General features: G+C 36.3%; 1 long non-coding RNA gene and 1 pseudogene across 3 annotated transcripts in view; both read left to right on the plus strand.

Moving 5' to 3' along the window:
- Window positions 1-19558, plus strand: part of LOC105496915 (uncharacterized) — a 58172-nt gene that overhangs the window by 28965 nt on the left and 9649 nt on the right. For all 3 annotated transcript variants that reach the window (XR_011606533.1, XR_011606534.1, XR_011606535.1), the window contains exons 2-3: window positions 957-1108; window positions 2013-2135. This is a non-coding gene — a long non-coding RNA (uncharacterized lncRNA). The remainder of the gene's footprint in view (window positions 1-956; window positions 1109-2012; window positions 2136-19558) is intronic.
- Window positions 11999-14185, plus strand: LOC105496916 (mitogen-activated protein kinase 6 pseudogene; annotated as a pseudogene).

Genomic DNA, 19558 nt, shown 5'->3' on the forward strand with positions numbered 1-19558 from the left:
AAAGATTGAAATGGGATCTGGTCAACGTATGTATGTGCAAACAGTTAATAACATCAGAGAAATATTACTAAATTATAAAATAAGTATAATATCAAGGTATTCCTGAAAGCTTAAGTGTGATGATTTTAAAAGAAAATGTTTATTTTTTAGTTTACAATATATGGGATAAACATCAACAATCACTTATGTAGCACTAGGTGTTTAAAAACATTGAAATTTGATAACCAAATTTTCATCCTGGCTCTCTTACTTTCTGTACATCCATCAGGATAGGACACAGTGGGTCTGCTCTTCTCCAAATGCCTCTTTCTATGACATTTAGCCACTTGAGTTTCAGGTAACCTGTATAAATGTGGAGTGAATTTGACACAGCTGCCAATTAGTACAGCATAAGCAGTTAACATCAGGGTTCCGCTGTTGGATTGTCTGGGTAGAGTCCCGGATCTGGCTTTCACTTACTGTGTGACATTTGGTAAATTATTTGAAGTCTCTGTTTTGGTTTCCTCAACTTTATAATAGAAATGTTAACATGACCTACCTTTAAGGATAGGTAGGATGGTTGAAAGACATTATACTGTATACATAAAATGCTTGAAACAGTGGCTAATACACACTACTGCTAAAAAGATGTTTAGTGGTGGTGGCGATAGGCTTGGGGTGCTGACAGTGGTGGTGGTGGAGGTGAGAGAATTTATTGTCAATCATTGGATACATATCTAAGAAATGACATGTTATTTCAAACTTGGAAATACTCAGGCTGATATCTTCTCTGATATTATGTAACCTCCATGTTAGGTACTACATTAATAAAAATGCACACATACATTTAATATCTCTGGAGGAGACAGATCAACCATTCGTATTCCTGTCTTTTAGAAGAGAATGTTGAAATGGAAGATAATATGATAGTTTGTCAAATCAAGTAATTTTGTGATTCCTTGCCTCCTACTTCTTAGAAAAAAATAGCATTAGAATGGAACCCCTTCTGATGTCCTGTCATGAAATATAAAGTCTTGCCTGGATGTGCAGCTTCCCTTTCACCTTCCATCATTGTTCATCTGAAGTGTTTCCTCTCATGCCTGCAGTTCCAGCACTGTGGGAAGTGGAGGTAGGTGGATCACTTGAGGCCAGGAGTTTGAGACCAGCTTGGCTCATATGATGAGACCCCATCTCTACTAAAACTACAAAAAACTTAGCAGGGTGTGGTGTTGCACCTGTAGTCCCAGGCACTTGGGAGGCTGAAGCAGATGAATCACTTGAACCCAGGAGGTGGAGATTGCAGTGAGCTGAGTTTGCACCACTGCGCTCCAGCCTGGGAGACAGAGTGAGACTCCATCTCAAAAAAAAAAACGGAAGTGTTTCTTTTTGCATGATTAATCCCTCTTTCTTGACTCTGGTTCCTGTCTCTGCCTCTTCCTGCCTTCTCAACTTATTCCATTTATATAATATTGATCACATCTACTGTATTTTCACACACTCTCCACAGGCTCCTTCCTATCATTGTTTAAATTTTAAAAATCAACAAAGAAGCCAAAAAAAGTATGAGCTCCGTGCATCTAGTTATTACTCTGGCTCTCCCCTCACTTTCAAGAATAAGCTTATTTAATCAGATTATCTGCATGTCCTGGCTACCTGGTGTCACCTCCAACTAAAAAGTCCTCACCACATTGCAACTGGGCTTTTAGTCCAATCATCTTCCACAAGTGACCTTGCAAATGACAAATAACCTTCATATGCTAAACCCTCTTAACATATTTTATATCATTCAGTGCTTGATTTCTCAGGATTATTTTTTACTGTTCAGTACTCTTAACCTTCAGAATATTCTTTTTTTTCCCCATGATATAATTTCTATGATTTTCTTCCTTTACCTTCTGCTAGTCCTTTTCAATGTCTTCATTAGGGTATGTTTGCATTGTTTTATAATTAGATCTTTATTTATCTTCCCTTTCTGGTTTGCTCTCAGTCCCTTGCTTGTATGAAACATGTCTTGTTCTTCTTTATATCTCCAGAGACATTACAATGTTAAATTGATGATGAAGCAATAAACAAATGAATGACTAAATGGTTTTCCTAGAAAGTTTATGCATTCAAGGGTGGCTACAAATATATCATCATGATAAATATTTTAAAATGTATGGATTAACTTTAAACGTCATTTCCTGTAATAAAGTTTGTCTTGTTCCATTTTGTGTTGCTGTTAACAGAATACCTGGGACTGGGTAAGTATAAATAAAAGAGGTTTATTTGGCTTACGATTCTGGAGGTGGGGAGGTCCGAGGAGCATGGTGCTGGCATTTGGTCAGCTTCTGGTAAGGGCTTCATGCTGTGTTGCAACATGGTGGAGAAGTGCAAGTGAACACAGAAACAGGTATGCAAAAGGAGCAAGACACCAGAGGCAACCTTGCTCAATAACAACCTGCTCTCTTAGAAATGGATTCATTCCCACAGGAACTCATCTAGTCTTTAAGAGTGAGAACTCACTCACTATAATTACCATGGCACTAAGCCACCCATGAAGGTGGAATCCCCATGACCCAACACCACACATCTCCCTTAGGTCCCACCTTTTGAACTTTCCACTTTGCAGCATTGCTGCACTGGGAATTAAGGTTTTGACATGAATTTTGGCAAGGACCCTCAAACCATACCTAGAGGATGAAGTGATGAGAGTAAAACTAGCTAATTTCATAGGTAAAATACTGTGTTGCATATTAATTTAATAAATATAAGAATATAACATAATGGAAATGAGTAAGTTAATCAACTCACAGTTCATGTTTATCCCTTTGTTTCCATTTGCTTCATGCGCCCTTAACCGGTAAAACCTGCCATTCCCATCCCACCTTCATTTTACTTAGAAGGAAACATTTAGCTCTTATCATAATTTGCAAACTAAAGCTGCTAGTAATAAGGAACACCATTCAATGAACACTTGTTAAAACTGTGAAGTCCTGAGTCAGATGCTATGAAGAAAAAGAACGATAAAATATCAATCTTGTCTTTGTTTTTAGAGCATCATACAATCAAGATATGAGGGGACTTCAAAAAGTTCATGGAAAAATTAAATTAAAAAATGATGAAATAAAAAAATATAAACTTTATCAACATAAGCTCCATGAAGTTCAAGACACTTTTGAGAGCAATGCTATCAGCCATTTATTCCATCCCTAAAGATCTGAGGGTCCTTGGAATTTAATCATGTCAAAGGTAACTGGGAAATAAAAATGTTCTCCAACAAAGAGTGCTAAAATAAATACATATCCATATAGAAAAAAATAAAAGTAAAACTTAACCCCATTTTACACTATGCTCAAAAATTAGTTTGAAATAAGCCGGGAGTGGTGGCTCACATCTGTAATCCTAACACTTTGGGATCCCCATTTGAGCCCAGGAGTTCAAGACCAGCCTGGGCAACATAGCGAAACCTCATCTCTACAAAAAATACAAAATTTAGCTGGGCATGGTGGCACTTACCTGTAGTCACAACTGCTTGGGATGCCGATGTGGGAGGATCGCTTGAGCCTGGGAAGTAGAGGTTGCAGTGAACTGTGATTGAGCCACTGCACTCCAGCCTGGGCAACAGAGTGACACTGTATCTCAAAAGAATGTTCATTGATACAAATAAATGTAGAAACTAAAACAATACAGCTTTCAGAAGAGAAAAGAGAAATAAGCTTTTGTTCCTGTGGCAAAGACTTTTTATGGTATAGAAAGAAATAACCAGGACATTTGATAGAGTCCATTAAAATAAACAACTTCTGTTAATTAAAAATCTACCCTATTGAACAAAATCTAAAGTAAAAGACTTGGAGTAAATATTTACAAAGCAATCCATAACAAAAGGCTGACATCTTTATAAATCCAATATTTATTAAGAATTTCTATAACTAATAATACAAGCACAAATTACCTCATATGAAAGATTTTAGCAGTCATTTCAAAGAAAGAGTATAAATGGACAGTATCTACATAAAATGTGCTCAATATCACTTGTATTCATGGAAATGTAAATTAAAGCCTCCAGCAGATATAGAAGAAATGGAAAAAACCAATAACGCTGAACATGGGCAAGACTGTAGAGCAATCGAAACACTCATATATTGTTGGTTGAAGTGAAAAATAATAGAACTACTTTGCAAAATAAGTTATATTAAACAGCTAAAATTATACTTACCTTAAGACCCCACAATTCCAATTTTAGGTATTTCCCTAAGACAAATAAAAGCATGTTTACAAATATCTACATAAGAATATTCATAATTGCCAAATTTTTCAGTTAGTCCTTTGTGGCAGATACTATTATTTGATTGAGCTCATATCTACAATTGTTTGGTGAGCAAAATAAAAAATTATATTATGACTAAATAGTATTTTCTGTTACTATGTAATACATCACAAGTAACTAAATCTTGAAAATATAAAATTTCAGTAATTTATGTTATTATTTATTTATTTTATATCAAGAAATACATAAGCTGTTTCCCACTGTTTTCCTGATGTCACCAAAACTTCAAGTAGAGATTTTTGGTTTAACAAATATATAAATTAAACTTTATATTAAAATCTAAAGTTATTTTAACGACCACCCCATCCCATCCCACCCCATTAGAAGTGGTTATTTATATTATCATGGAAGAAAAGAAAAAAGCAAACAACAAGACATAGAAATCCATAGAACTTCTAAAACTGAGACTATTTTATGTATTTCTATGGGATATAACAGCAGTGCTATCCATATTTAATTTTATTTTTTGTTGTCTGTCTGCTGATCCTATAGAAAGTCAGTGAGCAATCTTCAATGTGTATTAAAGAAGGTAGGGTGTATAATATGGTTATAAAACTGTAACATTGAATTATTACTTAAATACTCACACAACTTCCTACTTAAAAATTTACTTATTTTTCTTATGTTTCTATTGAAAGTAAACTAATAATTAACAAGTCTCTTGTTTTCTGATTTTTTTCATTAGAGGCTACATTAGTTTCTATTAATTAAATTAGATGGCCTCTTATACTGCTGGGATTGAAAAATTCATTTGTAAGTACAAAGTAGAAATCTGATAAAGTGAACATTGATTTGTTTTTTTCAGTATCATGTGTATTGATCATCCAGTTGGATTTAGCTTTTCCTGATTATGTGATGTTTTGTTGCAAAATGGCTAGTGAGTGATGCCAGCTAGTAAGAGCAGCTGCTGTGAAAGGGTAGTTTGATTTGTGTTGCCACAATAACAAAACAAATTTGAAAAGGCTGAAGTGCAGCCACTGCAACCAGAAAGGGCTTAGAGAAGTCATGTCCATTCACCGACATTCTTGTTTTGTCCTTCAGAATAGAGAGAAAATAATTTGACTGTCATTCCGTTTCTGAGTATTTTTAAATAAGCGGCAAGGTATCTTCATGATTTTAATGTGTTGCCAGGTGAATATTTAAAACACAATTATCTGAATCTCTTCATTCATAAATATCCTGGAAATACATTTTCTCTGTGTCAGGCAGAATATAAGTAATTGGCAATTTGTCTTGGCATAGGAGAGTTCTGCATCTTCTGTGCAGTTGTTCATCTTGGATGTGCACTTCCTCCTGGCCACTAAGTGACCACATACTTCCTCCAACGCCATCTTTCCCTTCAGGCATTGAGCTGACTTACATAATCTAGGACTGACTACTAGGATTTTCTAAGTTCATACATCATCTTATGGAATGTTCAGCACATTTAAATGAATGTTTATTGTATACATTTTAATAGAAAAAGATTTGGTCAAATGAATACACTTCTTTTTTTGTTTTTTTCCTTTATTTCCTTTTTTTTTCCCCAAGATGGAGACTCGCTCTGTCACCCAGGCTGGAGTGCAATGGCACGATCTCGGCTCACTGTAATCTCTGCCTCCCAGGTTCAAGTGATTCTCCTGCCTCAGCCTCAACCTCCTGAGTAGCTGAGACTACAGGCGTGTGTCACCATGCCCAGCTAGTTTTTGTGTTTTTAGTAGAGATGGGGTTTCACCATGTTGGTCAGTATGGTCTCGAACTCCTGACCTCAGGTGATTCACCAGCCTCAGCCTCCCAAAGTGCTGGGATTACAGGCGTGAGCCACCGCACTTGGCCATGAATACACTTCTAAGTATAGAATCTTAGACATCAGTGTCTGTTTTCCATCTATATGGGGAGGGAATTAGTGGAAATGATACTTCTTTAAACCTCCAAATTTTCATAGCTTGCAAACCCAGCAACTCTGTAGTTCATTGAAAGAAAGATAAAATGTTGCATCACATAAAATGAGAACATTCCTTTCAAATATTTAGATGATAAAATGTTTTGTTTTAATTTTATAATTTCTCTTGGTAGCAGATAATTAGGTAGATATCAAAGGTTTCCCCCACTTTGGGGAAATTATATCAATTTAAATAATCTTTCATGTAATTTTAAAATGTACATGTTTTTCTAAATCTAATTAATGGAGATTATCAATAGCATAAGATTTTTATATTAATATACATTTTCAACTGGATGTATTGGAAAAACTATTCCGGTGCTTCATTAAGTCAATAACATCTTCTAATTCTCTAATTCTGGAAGGTGTTAGAAAATAGAAAAAGAGAGATTTAAAAAATTTTTATAATAGTTTGGAGAAAGCCGGGCGTTGTGGCTCATGCCTGTAATCCCAGCACTTTGGGACGCTGAGGTGGCAGATTACCTGAGATCAGAAGTTCAAGACCAGTCTGGCCAACATGGTGAAACCCCATCTCTACTAAAAATAAGCTGTGATGAGGCCAACTGACAATTAAAGTTCTGATTGCTTTATTCATAGAGCTTGTCAAAGGGGTCAATGAAAAGAAGATAAATAGAAACTGGTTACGGCACAAATCAAGTGTGTAAATAAACATCATAATCTCATTTTGACATCCAGGGTTTGTAGGCAGTTCAGCAACCCTCAATCATGCCCCAAGCAGGTGACCATCTTGCACTGGTGGACGACCCAGCAGATGCCTGGTCAATGGACGCTCCCATCATGCCTCTTCCAAGCCCTGAGAACTACACCTCTCTCAGATCAAATTCAAAAGTCTCTGGCCTGGCATGCCAGGTTCTTAGTATTCTCATTCTGCTTTTCTCTCCAGCTTGCTGAAATGATTCTATCTATATCTCTACCTCTATCTATCTATCTATCTATCTATCTATCTATCTATCTATCTATCTATCTATCTATCTATCTTTCTTTCTTTCTTTCTATCCTATTCTATACTTCCTCTATTCTAAATGCCATTTCCATATTTTCCTATGCTTGCCCTCCCTTTTTTTAACCACTGAAGATCCATCCTTTCTGCCCTGTGGGACAGGGCAGATCTGTGGGACACAGTGAACTGTTTTTCCAGCCATCTCACAATAAAAACTAAACTGCACCAACTTTTTTAAAGGACATACTAGAAAAATTTATGGAATAGCCTGCCAGCTTAGTTCCAGGGAAAAGTATCGAGTGAAATATTATGTGAAGACAGAATGTCTATTACAGTTTTCAACACCATGATGGTGGGGATAAGTTCTAAATTAGAGATGAGATTATAGCCCCACACACCCCCTATCAATTCCCTAGCTGGCTTCTTGCCTTGGGTGTCTAATTTGGTCATGCTAATTTAGTCTCTAAAAATATTCTATTTTTCTTGTTAATGTTTTCAATTCTAGAAGTTGTTTTTGTTGTCTTTAATTTTTGTATATTTAAAATAAAAGATCAAAACTATCATTTTAAAATATACAAGTCTTGCTTCTACTCCAAAATCATCTAACCTGTTGTTACCCATGATTTTCATTAGTTCCTAGTTGATATCCAGGTATATGTCTAGTGTTTGGGTATATTCCAATTTATTCTTTTTTTTACACAATATATACAACATCCTGTACCCCTTGCTTTGATCACTTACAAATATATCCTGGTGACTTTTTATTCTATCAATCTTTCTTTCTTTCTTTCTCTCTCTCTCTCTCTCTCTCTCTCTCTCTCTCTCTCTCTCTCTCTCTCTGTGTGTGTGTGTGTGTGTGTGTGTGTTTTTAGTTGAAAAATATTCTACTTGGGGATGTGTTGTAGGTTGATGGGCATTAATTGTATTCCTGGGTCTTTTTTTTTTCTCAATGATGGCACACTGAATAAACTTGTGCATTTTTTTCCCTATTTGTGGAGGAATAATACTTCTAAAAATTTTCTAACGATACAGAAAGTTAATAAGCATTATAGAAGAAATAATGTTCTCATTTTATAGTTTTAGAAATGTTCTATTACTTACAAATGGCTCTTTCATGCCCTCAATTTGCAGAACACTTTAAAAATACCAGTAGCGGGCATTACAATATTGGTTCATTTGCCGTCCAGGGAGAGAGCTGAATCTTTCTGTGTATTCTCTAAAGAGAAAATGTATAAAGTGAACCTTAAATTTCATTAGGAAACGAAGAACCCCCCATTTGTACTCTAATACTGCAAACAATATGGTTGGGTATGCTGCATTGCAGTCAGACTGTTTCAATTTATATTTATAAATGTTTTTTGTATAAATAAAATGACTTTGAGATTCTCTTCTAAATTTGTTGTCAATCTCCTAAGATTTGACATTGAGGATATTATTTATTGCAATTAACCAAGGAGTAAAAAAAAAAAAATATATATGTATTTATATGTATTATTTTCATGAAACAATAGGGGATTTTCTAAATAATCTGATATTTTACTTAGCTATTATAATTCAATTTATGTAGCTTTTCTGCTCATTCTTTGAAGGCATTTTTATCATCCATGAAAATCTGAAATATCAAGGGAAAATATTTCAATATTCTTTTGTCCCTGCAGAGATCCTTGAGCTGCTCCACTGCAAATAACTATGTAGAACAGGCCTTTCAATGTTTTCAGTGCCAGAAAGCAAGTTCCAACTTTTTTATATCATTATTTTTTATTGCTGATAAAACAAATGAAAAAAACTGAATTACTTATTATTATCACTAATATTAATTATCCAATTATCCAACAACAAAATAAAGGTAGTTAAAAACTCCTTTTTATTATATTATGCCATGCTAGAAAATAAAGTATCATTAATAATATGTTTGTGTGTAAGAGTCTACTATTTTCTAGATTGTATTTAAAGCAACAGTACTTGGTTATCAAATTATTTTATTTCTTAGTCATGCAGCTTCATTCTCACTATTTTTATAACTTTTTTCTAAAGAGAACCAAGACTACATAAAAATGTAGTGTCATGTTCATCATTGGCTTTCTAATGAAGACAGCATATGAATAGCAATAAATTTGCATGACACTTAAAGTAATAAGTGCATTTATTTGCTACAAATCCTCTAATGTATACACTGGTCATGTTCCAGTGATGCTTTAGCTCATAGATAAACCCAACACATTTTTATTACAACATAACTAAACTTTTGTGTTTCAATCTAAAAGTAAAATACATCCTGAGAAAAAAGTTTTGAAATAGGCATGTGGTGCCCAATAGCTTAATTATTTGCAATAGGTAAAAACGTGGGGAGAAAAGCTATGTGGATGAGATGAAAATGTTATTTCCAATGATCATATGCAAATGTGTGCATTTTCCAAAGATCTAGAGAGAGGCCTGATGATAGAACATCCAGGTTTAGCTGTTACAGTCCATGTTCTTTTCTAGATCTCCATTCTCTAGGCTGGGTGTCTTGATGATGCACAAGCCAGTGTTCAGGACATGGAGAACCTAAGTGTCTTCCTCCTGCTTCCAGCATTTAATAAATATGCAGGCTCTGGAAACTATGCATTTCTCCAAACCCCATCTAGGCTTTCGTGATTCCAATCTGCTATGGGGCTAGAAATAAACACTGTCCTTTAAAATACAGAGCCAGGCTGGGTGCAGCGGCTCATGCATGTATTCCCAGCACTTTGGGAGGCGGAAGCAGGAGGATCCTTTGAGTCCAATAGTTGAAGACCAGCCTGGGGAACATAGGGAGACCCCATTTCTACAAAATAAAAATTTCAAACTTAGCCAGGTGTGGTGGCACCAACTGTAGTCCCAGTTACTCTGGAGGCGAGGTGGGAAGATCACTTGAGCCTGGGAGGTGGAGGCTACGGTAAGGCAGGATTGCACCACTGCATTCTAGCCTGGGTGACAGAGTGAGGGCCTGTCTCCACAAAAAATTTAAAATTAGCCAGACACAGTGGCATGCACTTGTAGTCCTAGCTACTTAAAAGGCTAAGGAGGGAGGATCGCTGGAGCCCAGGAGGCTGAGACTGCAGTGGGCTGTGATTGCCACACTACACTCCAGCTTGGGCCACAGAGCAAGACCTTGTCTCAAGAAAAAAATTACAGACCCCAAAATATTCCTCCATCCACTTTTCAATTTCCTTTACACTTTAGTTAATGTTATCTTTTGACTCCAGTCCCTATCCCTTGTTTTCTACACATAATTTTGGAGACAAGCAGACAAGTCTCCATTCTTGGAATATACAAGGCACTTTTATGCCTGCTTGCTTTGATTTTAATTGCTTCTGCTTAAATCCCCCCTTCCACCTGCTGCCTCTCATCGCATCTGCATCTGGCCATGTAGTCAGTTCCAGCCAATATGATTAGTTAAGAATGATTAGGAGTGTCCCACCCAGATTTCAAGAAGTGGTTGTGCTTCCTCCACTCTCTTTAGTCTTCTGGTAGGTGGATGCAGAGGTTGAGGAGGCCCTAGGAAGCAGCAAAGTACGGGAAGGAAGAAACTCAGGTTCCAGAATCACTGGGTATGATAACTGCACACCCATTTGCACAGCTACATGAGGCTGTCACATATGCAGTAACAAAGCTCTGTTAGTAAGCCCCTGGTATTTTGGAGTTGATTTGTTCAGCAATTTAAAACACAGAATATCAGTCCACGCGTGGTGGCTCACTCCTGTAATCCCAGCACTTTGGGAGGCCAAGGTGGGTGGATCACCTGAGATCAGGAGTTCGAGACCAGCCTGGCCAACATGGTGAAACCTCTTCACTATTAAAAATACAAAAATTAGCTGGGTGTAGTGGCGGGTGCCTGTAATCCCAACTACTGGGGAGCCTGAGGCAGGAGAGTAACTTGAACCTGGGAGGCAGAGGTTGTAGTGAGCTGTGATCGCGCCACTGCACTCCAGCTTGGGCGACAGAGCAAGATTCTGTCTCCAGAAATAAATAAATAAATAAATAAATAAAAACACTGAATATTGCAGATCCTAGGAGAGGAGGAGGATTCCACAATTTAAACTTGGTCACTTGGTTCTCATGGGTCAGGGTTACATGGCAGCAACTGTGCAAAGTGAGAGCCTCAGAGATGCTGCTGCTGTCAGGACAGCCTGAGACCTAAGCCGACACTGGGGGCTGTCCGCGGGCCCCACACTCTCTCAAGGAGTTGGAAAAGTCCCATTGTATCAGAGTAAGATAGATGGTAGCTTTGATTGTGATTGTGGTGAGCTGGAGCCACCTGATCACTGACAGAAGACATCTTCTGTTAACCAAGAGCCACCAGGGCTTCCTGTTGAAATATATAGCAACAAAGAAAGAAAAGAAGCAAAACGGAAATAGTGCTTGCCAGTACCTTAGAACAATGCTGCTCAGGACTAGTCCAACACTGAATGTATCTGTACTGTGAGGAGAATGTTCATAGAAGCCTGTCGTGTGCATATTTATTCACATGTTTGTTAAATGTTATATCATTTAGCACAGTAATCTGAGTGCATAATAGGTCATTTCTTTCCATTTGAGTTTCTTGAGTGTTTTCTTTAAATGTCTGCAGAGTTGCTGCCCCTTTCTTGAACTTTGAGTACTGCAATATTTTTAATTGTTGATATGAGTAGAGCTTTTTGAGCTTTAAGTCTAAGGGGAACTCAACAGGCCTGTTTGGCATATGTAGCGAACATCAAGAAACCATCTTGCTGTGGAACCATAATTATTTTCTTCTCCCTTTTTGAAAGATCTTTCCTTCTGATGCCAAGTTTCTTCCTTGTTTACACAAGTTCAACCAGTTGAAAGGAAAAGGCAATAGTAAGGGTTTCAAAATGGCAGAGAAATTTGAAAGTCTCATGAACATTCATGGTTTTGATCTGGGTTCTTGGTGTATGGACTTAAAACCATTGGGTTGTGGAGGCAATGGCTTGGTTTTTTTCTGCTGTAGACAATGATGGTGACAAAAGAGTGGTCATCAAGAAAATGGTCCTTATCAATTCCCAGAATGTCAAACATGCTGTACGTAAAATCAAAATTATTAGAAGACTTGACCATGATAACACTGTGAAAGTGTTTGAAATTCTTTGTCCCAGCGGAAGCCAATTAACAGATGATGTGGGCTCTCTTACAGAGCTGAACAGTGTTTAAATTGCTCAGGAGTACATGGAGACAGACTTGGCTAATGTGCTGGAGCAGGGCCCTTTACTGCAAGAGCATGCCAGGCTGTTCATGTATCAGCTGCTACTGGGGCTCAAGTATATTCCCTCTGCAAAAGTACTGCACAGAGATCTCAAACCAGCTATTCTTTTCATTAATACTGAAAACCTGGTGCTGAAGATAGGTGACTTTGGTCTTGCACGGATCATGGATACTCATAATTCCCATAAGGGTCATCTTTCTGAAGGATTGGTTACTAAATGGTACAGATCTCCACATCTTTTACATTCTCCTAATAATTATGCTAAAGCCATTGACACGTGGGCTGCAGGCTGCATCTTTGCTGAAATGCTGACTGGTAAAACCCTTTTTGCAGGTGCACATGAATTTGAACAGATGCAGCTGATTTTATAATCGATTCCTGTTGCACATGAGGAAGATCGTCAGGAGCTTCTCAGAGTAATTCCAGTTTACATTAGAAATGACATGACTGAGCCACACAAACCTTTAACTCTGCTGTTTCCAGGAATTAGTCCAGAAGCACTGGATTTCCTGGAACAAATTTTTACATTTAGCCCCATGGATTGGTTAACAGCAGAAGAAGCACTCTCCCATTCTTACATGAGCATATACTCTTCTCCAATGGGTGAGCCAATTTCAAGCCATCCTTTTCACATTGAAGATAAAGTTGATAATATTTTGCTTATGGATGAAACTCACAGTCACATTTATAATTGGGAAAGGTACCATGATTGTCAATTTTCAGAGTATGATTGGCCTATACATAACAACTTTGATATTGATGAAGTTCAGCTTGATCCAAGAGCTCTGTCTGGTGTCACTGATGAAAAAGAAGTACAAGTTGATCCCTGAAAATATTTGGATGGAGATCAGGAAAAGTATCTGGAGGACCCTGCTTTTGATACCAATTATTCTACTGAGCCTTGTTGGCAGTACCCAGATCATGATGAAAACAAATACTGTGATCTGAAGTGTAGTCATACTTGTAACCACAAAACAAGGTCATCATCATATTTAGATAACTTAGTTTGGAGAGAGAGTGAAGTTAACCATTACTATGAACCCAGGCTTATTATAGATCTTTCCAATTGGAAAGAACAAAGCAAAGAAAAATCTGATAAGAAAGGCAAATCAAAATGTGAAAGGTATGGATTGGTTACAGCCCAGATAGCACTAGAGGAAGCATCACAGCAACTGGCTGGAAAAGAAAGAGAAAAGAATCAGGGGTTTGACTTTGATTATTTTATTGCAGGAACTATTCAACTTAGTTCCCAACATGAGCCTACTGATGTTGTTGATAAATGACTTGAATAGCTCAGTGTCCCAACTAGAACTGAAAAGGTTGATATCAAAGTCAGTAAGCTAAGACAAACAGGAAAAAGGAATGGCAAATCTGGCTCAATTAGAAGCCCTGTACCAATCTTCTTGGGACAGCCAGCTTGTGAGTGGTGGGGAGGACTGTTTTCTCGTAAATCAGTTTTCTGAGGTAAGGAAGGATGAACAAGTTGAGAAGGAAAACACTTACACCAGTTACTTGGACAAGTTCTTTAGCAGGAAAGAAGATCATGGAATGCTAGAAACTGAGCCAGTAGAGGATGGGAAACTTGGAGAGAGAGGACATGAGGCAGGATTTCCGAATAACAGTGGGGAGTTCCTCTCTAACAAGCAGCTCGAGTCCATAGACATCCCGCAGTTTCACAGTCCAGTTGGGTCACCACTTAAGTCAATACAGTCCACAGGAACACATTCTGCTATGAAATCTTCCCCTCAAATTCCGCATAAGACATACAGCAGCATTCTGAAACATCTGAGCTAAAATATTCAGCAGACATTTATCTTTGAATTATTCAAGAAATGTGTTTTGTCTTTTTTTATTACTAGTGTTTAAGTCATTTTTTACTTGAAGCAGGTGGTGTCATTTAATAAGGATTTTATTAGTTCTTGGTTTTTAAAATCCAGACTTTCTTTTTCTACAGGTGAGATAGTTTTCGTTTTAACTGGCATGCCATTTGCACACAAAAATAAAGAATAGAGCAAAATAACGCAATGTAGAAGGAGACAAAAGGAATGCACTAAGACAAGTAAAGAACATTCTCTCATAGAACAGTGATCTGTTTTACAGGAAACAAATCTTGCCTTAAAATTTACACAGTGAGACTATACATAATTGCATGAAAATATCCTTTTTTTCCTAAGACATTTTTCATTCATGAGTATTTTCAAATTTTTCATATTGTACACATTTCTTAAAACACATAATACCAGCAGCAACTGAAAATGAATGTCGAATTTGGTACATATGTGTTATCTACCTCAAGGTAGCAAGAGTATGTGGCAACACATATACCACCCACAGTGCTTCACAATATGCACTTCTATTTAGCCAGCGTTTATTGTAGTAAACTATTCTTAATAAGACTCATTTGTTGTTTATAAAAGTTCTGTGTTATTGTGAAGTGTTAATACATCACATCTTATTTATTTTAGCAAATCAGTGTATTTCTGTATTTAATTATAAAAATTAACTTAGTTTTAAAAATTTATTTGCAAATACACTTTTTCCATTTGGTTCTATGGTTCATTGCCTACCTAGCTGAATATATAATGTCAGCTTATCCTAAAGCTGTTGAAGTACTTAATTTACCTAGGTGTTCATTTTAAGTAATGTGCTCACTGTGTATAGGAATTTGTATTTTGGAGGTGCTTGATCTATCTACAAAGAAAAATTAATTAGGAATTACTTTATTATAAAATGCTCCTAGAAGTCTTAATTGTGTTTATTAAAAAAACAGAATGTTAGACTTGTGTGCATGGAAGTATTTAAGGTACATCATTGTTGTAGTTTAAAAGTTGCACATGATAAGACATTTTATTTTTACTGTATGTTTTTACTGAATGATCTATTCCCCATCCCAAGGCAAGCATGAATACAATTAGGTTAAATATAGGAAAATAAAATAAAATAAACTTGGCCACTTGTCCTTCATGTTGTATCTGTTTGTGTTAAGAGAAAAAAATATTTATTAAACACCTTATTTTCATTAGAAAACAATGTTAGATTCTCTTGGGAATGTGACTATGATCAAAGTGTGGTCTTTATTCTTGAGAAACTTAAAATTTAATATCATCATAGTTTTCACTAAGCTACAAAGGGATCTTCCTTGTTTACCTATTGTCTTGGAAAACGTGTTCATTAAACAGCAACTCTAGGTGAGGTTTCTAACTCTGTATTTTGTGCAAATGAAAAAGAAATCTCCATCAAATGTTATCTAAGAAATCTTTTTTTTTTTTTTTTTTTTTGAGACAGAGTCTTGCTCTGTCACCCAGGTTGGAGTGCAGTGGCACAATCTCGGCTCACTGCAAGCTCTACCTCCTGGGTTCACGCCATTCTCCTGCCTCAGCCTCCTGAGTTGCTGGGACTATAGGCACCCACCACCACTCCTGACTAATTTTTTGTATTTTTAGTAGAGGTGGGGTTTCACCATGTTAGCCAGGATGATCTCGATCTCCTGACCTCGTCATCTGCCCGTCTCGGCCTCCCAAAGTGCTGGGATTACAGGCATGAGCCACCACGCCAGGTCAATATTTTTATAAAATGTGTAAGGATCTTACTCTGTGTAATGTTCTGCACAAGTCACCATAGAAACTTTTGAAGGACACAGTCCCTGATATAGATGAGTTTAAAATATCATGACAAGCAGAAGTGTTAGACCATTTTCTTCTCCCATTTTGGAGGAATGTCTTGTTTATATAAAATTAGCTTTTTATCTGTTTCAAATAGTTTTAAACTATTAGAGAAATCAATTAGATAAAAACAAAAATAAGATAATTGAAACTCTATAACAAGATCCTGTCTTTATGAGGAAAGCAAAGCTTCTTAGAAACTAAAATAATTCTTTTTTTAAGAGGAAAAAATAGAGTATAAAAATCTCAATTAGAAAAGCAACTTACTTTCAGTGCCAGTATTCTCCCAGAACAATATGACATTAATAAACAATTCACAAGGCTCTACTTGAAATTTTCATTTGTTTTACACTCTTTGGGCCAGCAGCTTACTCAATCCTGACTCTGTCCCATGTTATCTAAATGTACTACAGTGCAAGTGAAATCCCTTCAAATAAAGGAGAGGCCTTAGAGACAATCATCGGATACTCCAGATTGCCCCAGGAAAGTACCCGCACATGCTTTGATAAGACAGTAAATGCCTTCCTGATTTTCAAAGTAACTCTATCAAGCAAATCACCTATATGCTGTTATGTAACAGCAATAATTTTTTGTTTTCACTTAAGTGGCCATTCTGAATGAAATGCCTGTTTTAGAATAATTAAAAGAGTAGAACTGCAATGTTTCTAACACACAAAATAATGATAAATATTTGAGGTGATAGAAACCCCAATTACCCTGATTTGATCATTACACATTGTACGCTTGTATAAAAACATGACATGGATCCCATAATACATATGGATACACCTTTTATGTTCCCAAGATAACTTTAAATAAATTTTTTTTAAAGAAGGTAAACCTATGCAAGCTTCCTAAAAAATTTGGCTCAATTTTGAGTTATTAAATAAAAAACTAAAGTTCTTAGAAACAATGTTGTATCCTAGTTTAAGGATATATTCTGGTTTTGGTTGTAGACGAGCCCTATCAAATTCAAATATGTCAGCCCCAGCTCATTCTGCCTGCACTTCCAATGCTGCAGACAAATAGACAATGCCTCTCACAGCATGAAGAGTTCCACCACTAAATGACTTCCCCTGTTACATCCATGTAAAGTTCATCAAGGCAACAATCCCACTTTTTCCTTGTTAATAGTTTACTATTACATGCATGCATTTTTTTTTGTTTTTGCTTGTGCAAAATATTTCTAACTATTGACCTTAATTCTTTCTTGCATTCGTACTGATTAAGATTGCTATTATAGACACATGCAAACTTTAACAATACATAAACATACCTAGAATACATATACACACACAAACACAAAAAGAGTAACTGTAGACAAAATTATTTGCTTTCCTACTTTTATTAATAGTTTTAAAACCATACAAAATTTAAATATTTAATATCTATACCAAAGATAGCTGGTTAAGATACTATGATTAGAAAAACAATTAATTAATAAAACAGTCAAGGATTAAATATTTTATTACTGTTCTAAATCTTAATATTTTTCAAAATTTTGCTCTAATGGATCTGTTTTAAAATATAATATTCAATACGAAATGTAAATTATTCCTTAACTAACTTTATTAAGTAAAATCATGCTTTTGGTAACGCATACTGTGTTAGTTCATTTTGTGTTTCTGTAAAGGAATACCTAAGGCTGGGTAATTTATAAAGAATAGAGGATTATTTGGCTCACAGTTCTGCATGCTGAGCAAGCATGGTGCCAGCCTCTGCTTCTGGTGAGACCTCAGGATACATAACTGTAGCAGAAGGTAAAGGGCAAGCAGGTGTGTTATATGGTGAGAGAATGAGAAAGAGGGAAAGGAGGAGGTGCCAGGCTCTTTTTAACAATCAGCGCTCATGTGACTAATAGAGCAGGAACTCACTCATTAGCTCAGGGATTGCGCCAAGCCATTCATGAAAGATCCACCCCCCTGACACAAACGCCACCTGTGAGTGTCCGTCTCCAACACTGGGGATCACATTTTGACATGAGATTTGGAGGGGATGAACATCCAAACCATATCACATATTCATCTGTCTCTTGACAGTTAAAAATCCAACTTTATAACCAAATAGTACTTTACCAAGTGATAAGATATTCTAGAAAATAACCCTAGAAAGGAATAGACCTCTATTTTATTATCAATAATTATTTATTGAGCTGATTCATATGGCAATATGTATTTGATATTTGCTATATGTAAATTTGCATTATTGGATATTAGTGTGATTCGGCAACACATACTTCTTCCTCTATAAGTTGACAATGAAGCAATTCCTAGAGGATAATATTGGTAATATTTCTTTGTATTCAGAACATCTCAATATTAAATTCTCTATATTGTGGTTGGCTTTTTCTTAGACCTTTATACTACCTCAGTCACCCAGGTATTGCAGAGCTACATGCAATGAAAATAGAGAAAAGTTTCTTTCAAATCTATCTCCATTCTCTCCCTTACTGCATTTATATACATTCTCGTAATTCATTTGATAATAGCAATTCTGTCAGAGACTGTAGTTGTTCACCAAAATGTATGCTGCTGTTCTTACTGAGCACACATACAGACTACATTCTCCATGCTTCGTGAAAGTTGGGTGAGGCAAAGTGAGTAATTTAGGCAGCAGAATGTGAATGGCGCTGGTATGTACCACTTGAGGGTGGGTCTTCCAGATAGCAGCATGCTTTCTCCATATTCAATTCCCTGTTTCTCTTAGCCAGGAAGGAAATGAGCAGAGTGATCTTGGAAGTGACCTCAAAAGTCATGTGCTAAGGATTGCAGAGTTGCCAGGCCTGGGTACCACAACAACCATCTGAGGCCAACTTCCTGTTTACTTGAACCAGTCTGATTGGTACATGACAGCGGGGGCGTTGGCGGGGGAGACTTTTAATTGCTTGACTCACTAAATTATTGTTAGTTTTGTTATGGAGGCATAGTTACTCTAACTAATATAAACTGCCAAAGTCAGGTGTTACCATAATAAAAATGTGTGACATTTTTTAACAGTTGGGAAATAGATGGTAAAAAAAAATTTATAATATTTTAACCTTTTTTATGACATCAAATATTTTGATAAACTGGTTATGTGGGCTAAATTAGAAACGACCCTATTTGCCTCTTATTATCGTGTAAATGTCTGAAAGGCTTCTAGTGATAACCTCTGTTTCCTTTTGATATTAGTAATTTGTTTCTTCTTTTTTATTTGTAATCACTGCAAGAGGTTTGACAACATTATTGATCTTTACAAAGAACCAACTTTTGGTTTCATCGATTTTCTTTATAGTGTTTTGTTGTTTTCAATTTCGTTGATTGAAGTTATTATCTTTATGATTTCTTTTTTCCTTCTGGTTTTGGTTGTATTTTGCTCTTTTTTTCCAGTTTGTTGAGTTGGGAGCTTAGATTATTGATTTGAGGCCACTCCCTTTTCTGATATAAACATGTAGTGCTATAACTTCCTCTTTCAGCAATGCTTAAGCAGTTTCCCACAAATGTTAAGTTGTGTTTTCATTTTTAGT

Source organism: Macaca nemestrina, chromosome 8 (genome assembly GCF_043159975.1).
Source record: "Macaca nemestrina isolate mMacNem1 chromosome 8, mMacNem.hap1, whole genome shotgun sequence".
NCBI classification, from domain to species: domain Eukaryota; kingdom Metazoa; phylum Chordata; class Mammalia; order Primates; family Cercopithecidae; genus Macaca; species Macaca nemestrina.